Source organism: Triticum aestivum, chromosome 7D, assembly GCF_018294505.1.
Source record: "Triticum aestivum cultivar Chinese Spring chromosome 7D, IWGSC CS RefSeq v2.1, whole genome shotgun sequence".
In the NCBI taxonomy this organism is placed as follows: domain Eukaryota; kingdom Viridiplantae; phylum Streptophyta; class Magnoliopsida; order Poales; family Poaceae; genus Triticum; species Triticum aestivum.
This window is the reverse complement of record NC_057814.1, coordinates 28,071,578-28,081,075: the sequence shown is the minus strand read 5'-3', so window position 1 is coordinate 28,081,075 and position 9,498 is coordinate 28,071,578. Positions and strand designations below refer to the sequence as shown.

The 9,498-nt window shown below is 42.3% G+C and overlaps 1 long non-coding RNA gene across 2 annotated transcripts in view; it reads right to left on the bottom strand.

The window, feature by feature from the left end:
* Window positions 1-6,719: 6,719 nt before the first annotated feature.
* Window positions 6,720-9,498, bottom strand: part of LOC123169341 (uncharacterized) — a 3,927-nt gene continuing 1,148 nt past the window's right edge. Inside the window, exons 3-5 of one of the 2 annotated variants that reach the window (XR_006484757.1) lie at window positions 7,728-7,806; window positions 7,485-7,649; window positions 6,720-6,962 (exon numbers count right to left, since the gene is read on the bottom strand). This is a non-coding gene — a long non-coding RNA (uncharacterized lncRNA). The remainder of the gene's footprint in view (window positions 6,963-7,484; window positions 7,650-7,727; window positions 7,807-9,498) is intronic. The other variant, XR_006484756.1, reaches the window with a different exon arrangement.

Genomic DNA, 9,498 nt, shown 5'->3' with positions numbered 1-9,498 from the left:
CCGTCCGGGAAGTTAGATGATTTGGAATGATGAGGGGTGATTAGAGATTAGAGCTTAAAAAAATTCAGAAATTTGAAAATAAAAAAATTTCAAAAAATTTCAAAAAAAATCATAAAATTTCCTTTAGTACCGGTTGGTGTTACCAATCGGGACTAAAGGTGGACCTCCAGGCAGCGGCCACGTGGAGGGCCTTTAGTCCCAGTTCGTGTAAGAACCGGGACTAAAGGGGGAGGCTTTAGTAATGACCCTTTAGTCCCGGTTCCAGAACCGGGACTAAAGGCCCTTATGAACCGAGACTAAAGGCCCTTTTTCTACTAGTGTAGATTATTGACTCTAGTGCAAGTGGGAGACTGAAGGAAATATGCCCTAGAGGCAATAATAAAGTTATTATTTATTTCCTTATATCATGATAAATGTTTATTATTCATGCTAGAATTGTATTAACCGGAAACTTAGTACATGTGTGAATACATAGACAAACAGAATGTCCCTAGTATGCCTCTACTTGACTAGCTCGTTAATCAAAGATGGCTAAGTTTCCTAGCCATAGACATGTGTTGTCATTTGATGAACGGCATCACAACATTAAGAGAATGATGTGATGGACAAGACCCATTCATTAGCTTAGCATTGTGATCGTTACAGTTTTATTGCTACTGCTTTCTTCATGACTTATACATGTTCCTCGGACTATGAGATTGTGCAACTCCCGAATATCCGGAGGAACACTTTGTGTGCAATCAAACGTCACAGCGTAAATGGATGATTATAAAGATGCTCTATAGGTGTTTCCGAAGGTGTTTGTTGGGTTGGCATGAATCAAGATTAGGATTTGTCACTCCGTGTATCGGAGAGGTATCTCTGGGCCCTCTCGGTAATGCACATCACTATAAGCCTTGCAAGCAATGTGACTAATGAGTTAGTTGCGGGATGATGCATTACCGAACGAGTAAAGAGACTTGCCGGTAACGAGATTGAACTAGGTATTGAGATACCGACGATCGAATCTCGGGCAAGTAACATACCAATGACAAGGGAACAACGTATGTTGTTATGCGGTTTGACCGATAAAGATCTTCGTAGAATATGTAGGAGCCAATATGAGCATCCAGGTTCCGCTATTGGTTATTGACCGGAGACGAGTCTCGGTCATGTCTACATAGTTCTCGAACCCGTAGGGTCCGCACGCTTAACGTTCGGTGACGATCAGTAATATGAGTTTATGTGTTTTGATGTACCGAAGGTAGTTCGGAGTCCCGGATGAGATCGGGGACATGACGAGGAGTCTCAAAATGGTGGAGACATAAAGATCGATATATTAGACAACTATATTCGGACATCGGAAAGGTTCCGAGTGATTCAGATATTTTTCGGAGTACCGGAGAGTTATGGGAATTCGTATTTAGCCTTAATGGGCCATACGAGAAAGGAGAGAAAGGCCTCAAAAGGTGGCCGCACCCCTCCCCATGGTCTGGTCCAAATTGGACTAGGGAGGAGGGGCGCCCCCTTCCTTCCTTCTCCTTTTCCCTTCCCTTTTTCCTATTCCATGTGGGAGGAGGAATCCTACTAGGACTAGGGAGTCCTGGTAGGACTCCACACTTCTGGCGCGCCCTAGGGGCTGGCCGGCCTCCCCTCCTCCATCCTTTATATACGGAGGCAGGGGGCACCCCAAAGACACAACAATTGATCATTGATCTCTTAGCCGTGTGCGGTGCTTAGGCGAAGTCCTGCGTCGGTAGCATCATCAACACCGTCATCACACCGTCGTGCTGACGGAACTCTCCTGCAAAGCTCTGCTGGATCGGAGTTCGTGGGACGTCATCGAGCTGAACGTGTGCTGAACTCGGAGGTGCCGTATGTTCGGTACTTGGATCGGTCGGATCGTGAATACGTACGACTACATCAACCGCTTTGTCATAACGCTTCCGCTTTCGGTCTACGAGGGTACGTGGACAACAATCTCCCCTCTCGTTGCTATGCATCACCATGATCTTGCGTGTGCGTAGGAAATTTTTGAAATTACTACGTTCCCCAAGAGATCTGTCATATTTCTGTGTATATATATTTTCTGCTTTGAAATGCTGTCAAAATGAGTTGAAACAGAGAAAACAAAAAAAATGTAAAAAAAACAACACAGATCTATGCCGGCGGCAAAGCCGTCTGCATAGCTATGCCCAGGAGTGCCCAACGATTGCCACGTGGCATAGGTATGCCGACGGCTTTGCCCCGTCGGCATACCTCTGCTGCCAGGAGCTCCCAGCTGCTGCCACATGGCAAAGGTATGCCGACGGCTGTCCTTTGCCACATGGCAGCCCACAATTTGTCGGCCCGTTTGACGGCGCCGTCGACCGCCGTCAGCTGAAAATCATTGCCGACGGCTTATATATGCCGACGGCCGTACGGAGACCGTCGCCATATATACCTATGCCGACGGCTTTCCTATGCCGACGGTCTGACACATCTACGCTGACGTGATCTACGCCGATGGGTATATGCCGACGGGGGCCGTTGGCATAGATCTAAGCCGACGGCATTGGTGCCTATATGCCGAAGGCCGGCGGCCGGCGGTATAGAGGGGCAGTCCGGTAGTGTATATAGGCAAATAAGGTAGTAGAAACTAGAAATACTTTGAGACACAGGCGAAGGACCCGGTAGGGCGAGGTCAGGCGCCCACCCTACCTTGATTTAGCGCAAGATTTTATATACAGGTACATTGTCTCATTGTGTACATACGCCTACGGAGTACTACACCGCACACGGCAGAAAAGAAAAGGACAACGCCCTATAACACACACACTGCGCCACGTTACCGCATGCATGCACGTGGGAATCTTTTTGGATTGTCAGTTTTTAAAATGTTTTATCTCTTAAATGAAAATTTTGATTGAAGATTCGTTTTCACCATTAAATCCCTCGCGACGTGATCTTCGAAACTAGATCTCATATCAATATATCTCGACGATTTTTTTTGGATTAAAAGTTGCCATGTCTATTACACATGAATTGCCATGGTGTTTACACTAAAGTTTCATGATATGTTTCAACTATTTTCTTCTACATTTAAAAGTAAAATTTTGACATTTATAAACGAAGAATTAAGAAACTAGACTTGACTTGAACCATAAACTAAAATTACCATGATACATGCACTTAAAATTGTCATGGTTCATACAAAAAATTATTTTCATTGTCAAATACCGGAGTTGCCATCATCAAAATACTAAAATTGCCATGCTCTACGAACTGAAATTGCCACATGGCAACTTTAGTTTAAGCACTATGGCAACTACAGTGTAAACATCATGGTAACTTTTGGGTAAAAAAATTCATCAAAACATATCAACATGGGTTCTAGTTTTGAAGATCTCGTCGAGACAGATTTAATGGTGAAAACGGATTTTTAATTCGATTTTTTAATTAGAAGATAAAACAATTTTAAGCCGAAACCAAAAATATTCCTGCTGATGTTATCTGTTCACGTGTAGCAAAATGAGTGGTAAAGAAGGCGTGTGGGCGATGTACAAAATGCCACATGTGTGGGCGTTAGTTTTTTCCAAAGAAAAAGGAGGACATGGTCGTGGGGCTTGAGTTCAGCCCGACACAACTCAGAAAAGAAAGGCCCAAACACAGCGGCATCCACTGATCCACACAAACTAACTCCTCTGCACAAACGCACCATGCGATCCAATCCTCCAATGAGAGCGTCGCCGGCCGCATCCCTAATCGGCTGCTCATGTGCCGCCGCTTGTCGCCGTCCTGGCCTCCCCACTCCCTTCGTCTTTTCCCCATCCCCCGCCATCCTTCGCGAGCGCCGCCCACTGCTGGCTGCGAGAGAACGTCCCGGCCGCATATGCCGCTGCCTCCGTTCACAGCAGGGCAGCCGCGCCGGCTGTCTCTACGCTTGAAAATTTTCATTCATACTTGGTAATTTTCTTATAACGTATCACAGCTTGGCAATTTTATTAGATGAGGCCACGAGGAGATATTAGAAACGGGTGCTTGGCTCTAGGTTTTGAATGAAGTATAACCAGCTTATGCAGGAATTTATGTGCTTATGTGACAATGAACTGAAATTTTCATGATCGGAAAATGACTCACAACTCCCCGTGCATTGACCTTAATTTAACTGAAAAAATGGTTGTCGGTTATGTGAGCAGCAGCAGCATTACTGGTGGCCGGTGCTGGGTGGCGTGTTGCCGTGATGGTTGTTAGTGTAAGGTCCACTCCACCTTAAATTTTTTCGTCCTCCGCCACTGCTTTGAGACGAGGTCCATAAATTAGTTACAACAAAGATGAAGATCTGAGTTGGCAATACTCGTGTCCAACATTATATTGTCAAGTTGTAACCTAACAACCGATAAGATCAACAAATAATTGGGAGGAATTCATACATTTGACACGACACAATTAGCATAGTACTATATGATAAACTAGCCGTGCCAATGCGCCAGCCACACGGCTCACACCGCTAATTATTACTTGATGACTATGATAGTTCTGCACCGCTTACCTATGTAGAACTTACTATATATAAAATCAGGTGTAATAAAGATCATCCGAATGTTGTAATAGATCACGGATAAAATGCTGGCACATGCTACATGGATGATTGATTTTGCGCCAAAACTAAGTCTAATTAGCAATATAGTTCATGTCCCCTAAAAAAAAGCAATATAGTTCATGAGTGGTACATGTTACTTGGTGTCATACTTGTCACATGCTTCCAAAGTTTCTTAGGTAGTATTGAGCTCAATATATACCCTCTCATATTTCATTGTATCCATTCATGCTTACGCTGTCCTGCCCTCTGCTTATTTAGATAGGAGTTGAGACTTTTTTTTAACAAAGACCATCCTTATGATCTGGGTATCATATTTGGAACATAAATTTTGTCATGTGATTTGATGGCGCAAGTTGAGATATTGGAGGGAACTGAGAGGCTTATAGATTATGTTTCGTCTCTGTCTTCAATGCTATCTACGTAGCTCTCTTGAACAAATTGAGAATCGAGATTGCATAAATAGCCTCGTGTCGACCTGTGTATCCATTCAGTGCATCATCACCACTGATGTGTCACACACATTACCATGTCGATCATTCACCACCTACTTGTTTTTCCTCTTCTTCTCCATCCCCCTCCATCCATCACGCACTTGACCCAGACAACGTGCAGAACATTCAGTACACTGTATCCAGTGATCGCTTCACGGACGTCTATGTCATTCTCTCTAGGAGTTATTGTCCTACAATGAGAACCCACCCCAAGTTTTGTTTTAGTCTTGTCACACATAATGCAGTGTAATGTGTAATATATGGGATTGACTACATGTGAATCGACTGAATATCATACTTGGGTCAGTCAGTATTTGCCTCTTTGTGATTTCTTAAAGCCGTGACTATTAGGAGCAAGTAATGACGCTACCGCCCGAGCTAATGCATGCAAGGACGACTCCCTTCCATGATATTGCCGCATCAATGCCTAATAGGCAACTCGTACATCCACGAATTCTTGTCTGCAGGCGCATGCATACATGAAATGCAGCTCCATATGTAACTATATATTGCAAGCATACCTATGTGTGTATGCATATATATGCGGAAGCTCAATGCAACACATCCCCGTCCACGTAGCTCATATAAAAAAAGAGATAAAGAGCACTGTTTGAAACGGTTTTGTACCGAGCTATGCCAAAAATATTTATAATTGGCATTGTAAAAAAGAGAAAGGAAAAAAAAAGAGAAAAAAGCACTGTCAAGGATACACATGTGTACTAGTACATTAGCTAGATGTTGATTCATGAATGTAGGTGATCCTTTACGTGCCCATCCATGCATGCGTCGTGAGCAAGTATACGATGATGACATGCATGATCGTGGCCATGTGTGTACCGTGGTAAGCATGTACCCAAATACTTGCACCGATCGGATGGACCACTACAAGGATCCGGGTCTATTGCCACAAAAGCATTTGTCGCAATAAGTACCCAATTGTCGCAACAGGTACCTATTGCCACGACATGGTGTTCGTTGCCAGCCGTTGCGACAGGACGCATGGTAATAGGTTATTGCCACAAAAACATAAACTTGGCAAGAAAGCGTGCTATTGCAACAACCATGTTGCAAGTTGCCACATTTTTTCTCGTGGCATCGTGCACTTGATGCCACAATTTGGTTTGTGGCAATAGCTTAATGCAACACGTAGCGAACCGTGGCGATTTAGTTGTTTGTGGCGATAGGCATTTGTGGCAATAACCTATACCGACAACTCTTTTTCGCGGCGTGTGCTCTTCCGTGGCAATACTCAATTGTGGCAATACCCTATGGCAACAACTCTTGTTTTTGTGGGTATAGTCCTTTCGCCACGAACCCTATGTTTGTGGCAGTAAAGTATGGCAACGACTCTTTCAGACGTGGTAATACTAAAATTGCAACATACTCCTTTTGGTGGTGATAAATAGTTATCACAACAGGCAAACTGTTTGTGGTGAGAGGTTGTTGCGACAATATGAACGTTTCATGGCGAAAGGCCTATTTCAACAAAACTGAATTCCATGGCGACAAGTAGTTATCTCAACGGACTGAGTTTTTGTGGTGATAAGTTATTGCAACTATATGAAGTGTTTCGTCGCCACAGCCTAGTGCTACAAAACAGGTCAGCTGGCGACTAAGATTTGACGCAACGCTAATTTTTCGTGTTGCCAACATGTTGCAACCAAAAGTAGTTTGTGGTAATAGCCTACTGTAACCGAAAAAAATATACAGGCATTCAATTACAAAATTCAAATAATGCATATATGATGTAGATTCATCAGACATCAAAGTTCGCATACCCAATATCCATCACAATAAACTGTAATATAATTTAGCATGCATTCAACATACTGAATGTGCCATCCTAATTAAGAGCAAAGATTAAATTGCCCGTGGTCTATAGTCCATTCCAGCTAAATCTTTGGATCCTGCTATGAAGAAATCAGAAATTTATTTAGCTCAAGTTAATTGAAAATAGAAAATACTTAGTCAGGAAAATAAAGAAACAACACGACGACTAATTAGCAGAAAGATATAACCACTATCATGACAATTGTATAATTACTATATTCGTGCATGCATGGGTATCTTCCTGACAAATTGTCATGACCACAACAGCTAGCAAGCAAATTCTTGTGCCTGTTGTACTACTCCATCAACAATTAGGTGCTATGCAAAAAGAATTGGATAATTTTACAAAAGATTTTGTAGTTCAAACACAAGAATAATTACCTAAATTAATCAAACTAAATTTCTCCGAAACAACTACATGCTGGCGCAAGTTCACAATTTCTAATTAAGAGAAAACTGTTCTATTTCTGGCTTCCCTACTGTATGTGCTTCAGCAACAAAAAAAGTACAATAGTGCAAGCAAGTAGATGATTGCACATTATGAAGGCCATTTACGTATCAAATAAAGACCAACATGAAGACAAACCAAGCTTGTGACTTACCATTGCTCGAAACATTCGAAAATTCATTGTTGCAACTTGTATGAGCGTATTTGGAGCAATTACATTGTGCCTTGTACCTAGAGTCCCAGTAGTACTAGCGGTCTGTAAAAGAGAATTTTGCAAGTTTGGATTCCTATTTTATTTGCCAGTCCTTTTCTTAGGCATCTGCAAATAGAAGTGCACTTTCAGCAATGCAAGTAAGCAAACAAATCTGACAAGTTCGCAAGCATATGACATAATCACCTTATGTGTTTGCGTCTGTTGGGCTCCCATCTGTTGGATCACCAGTAGGATCTTGCGTTGAATTCATCATTGTGCCCTTCTGTACGTAATATCATAATTTGAGTCAATTTCAGAAGAAACGCGATACTTAAAGCAGGCATAAAAAAGTAACCGGAAAAATATCTATTCAAGTCTATACTGAAGCTGTTGTAAGCAAAACTAAGCTAGGCTTCAAAGATTAAATGAAATCAAATTGTGTTATAGCGTGCAGAACAAAAGCATGCAGAACAGAAGTCTTTTAGCATAACATATGTCTATAATTTTGTTTTGAAATTGAAAGCTAGGCTTCAAAGATCAAACGGAACATATATATGTGTACATCAATAAAAGGTAATCAAGTGTATACTAAAGCTGTGAGGCATACACATGACACACCAATTAGAGCCCATCCTGACAAGGCTATTTCCAATACATACAGATGCAGTAACCTAGCCCGAATGTGGTAAGCAAACTACCAAGGTTAAATAAGCTGAATGTGGCAGTATGCTTTAGTATAGGCACATACGCTTTTAAGAAGTCCGGACAGTGGTTCTGGTATTAGCTTGGTAATATTTTACATAGTGAAAAGGAAAACTTGGGACTATTTACACCAAATGTGGGACACTCCAAAATACAAAAATAAATTAGTCGTGGTCGTGGCCGTGGCCGCTATGGCTGTGGTCACCGTGGCCGAGGCCGTGACGGCATTGATGACAGCAGGTCAACCGTCTCTCAGCTCGGCATGAGTGCCGCCACCACCGCCAGCGAGGGGGCATGTTGCATCCCCGGGGTTGTTGCAGTGGCGGATCCAAGAATTCATCTTTGGGTGTTAAAAAATTCACCCTAACATCAACTCTCTTTTTTTCGTTTCAGCCTACATTTGCTTTTAAAAAATTCATTTGTTATTCTTTTATTAATGGAATCAATTACATCAGGACAGTTCTATTTACAAAGATACATCTCTAAATCCAAACAGAAGCTACACATGAATGCAATTTCAAATTGGAACTTTGGAGGGGATTGGTGAACTGTTGGCTTGCTTAGACTAGTTTATCTGGACTGAAGCTGAGTTGTTAACTCACTCCGCGTACTCTCTGAAGTCTGAACTCAAGCATGTACGCAGTACTTTTTGTCATATACCTATGCCAAATATATTGCTGGAAAGGGGGCACTGCCATGGCCATGTCGTCCACCGCCTCCTGCTGCCCCTCCTCGTCTCCCCATGGCCGCCAAACCAAGATGGCTTGGTCTAAAACACTTAAACTATAATCTAGTTGGGTTGGAATCTAAATGCAGTCTGTACACATTGCTTGCACATGTCAAATGAGCGATGAATGAACTACTTTTCCAGCACAACAAGCAAACACTCCATTCACAATAGAAGAAAGTCTGATTTTACACAAGCAAAGGTTAAAGTTTGAATGTTCAGTGGCACACATAATATAACAGTAAAAAAGACACAATTGTAGCATCAGATTGGCAGCAAGATTTTCTTATTCTTGGGCATGGAGAGCTCTAAATAAACTGAACCAAGCCAATGGATCAATTTGGCGTAAGCAGGACCAACCCAAAACCATGGCAAAAAGATGGTTGAAAGCTAGCTCAGTTGATGAATTTGTTACAGCTGAAAAAAATAGGGCCTAGACCATCTCTGAAACCAACCATCCCTGCATGTACATAGTAAACTGAAACCAAATCCAAGCTACTCCATGGATAGGATATGATAGGATCGTCAAAGCAAACTAGTTTGTTA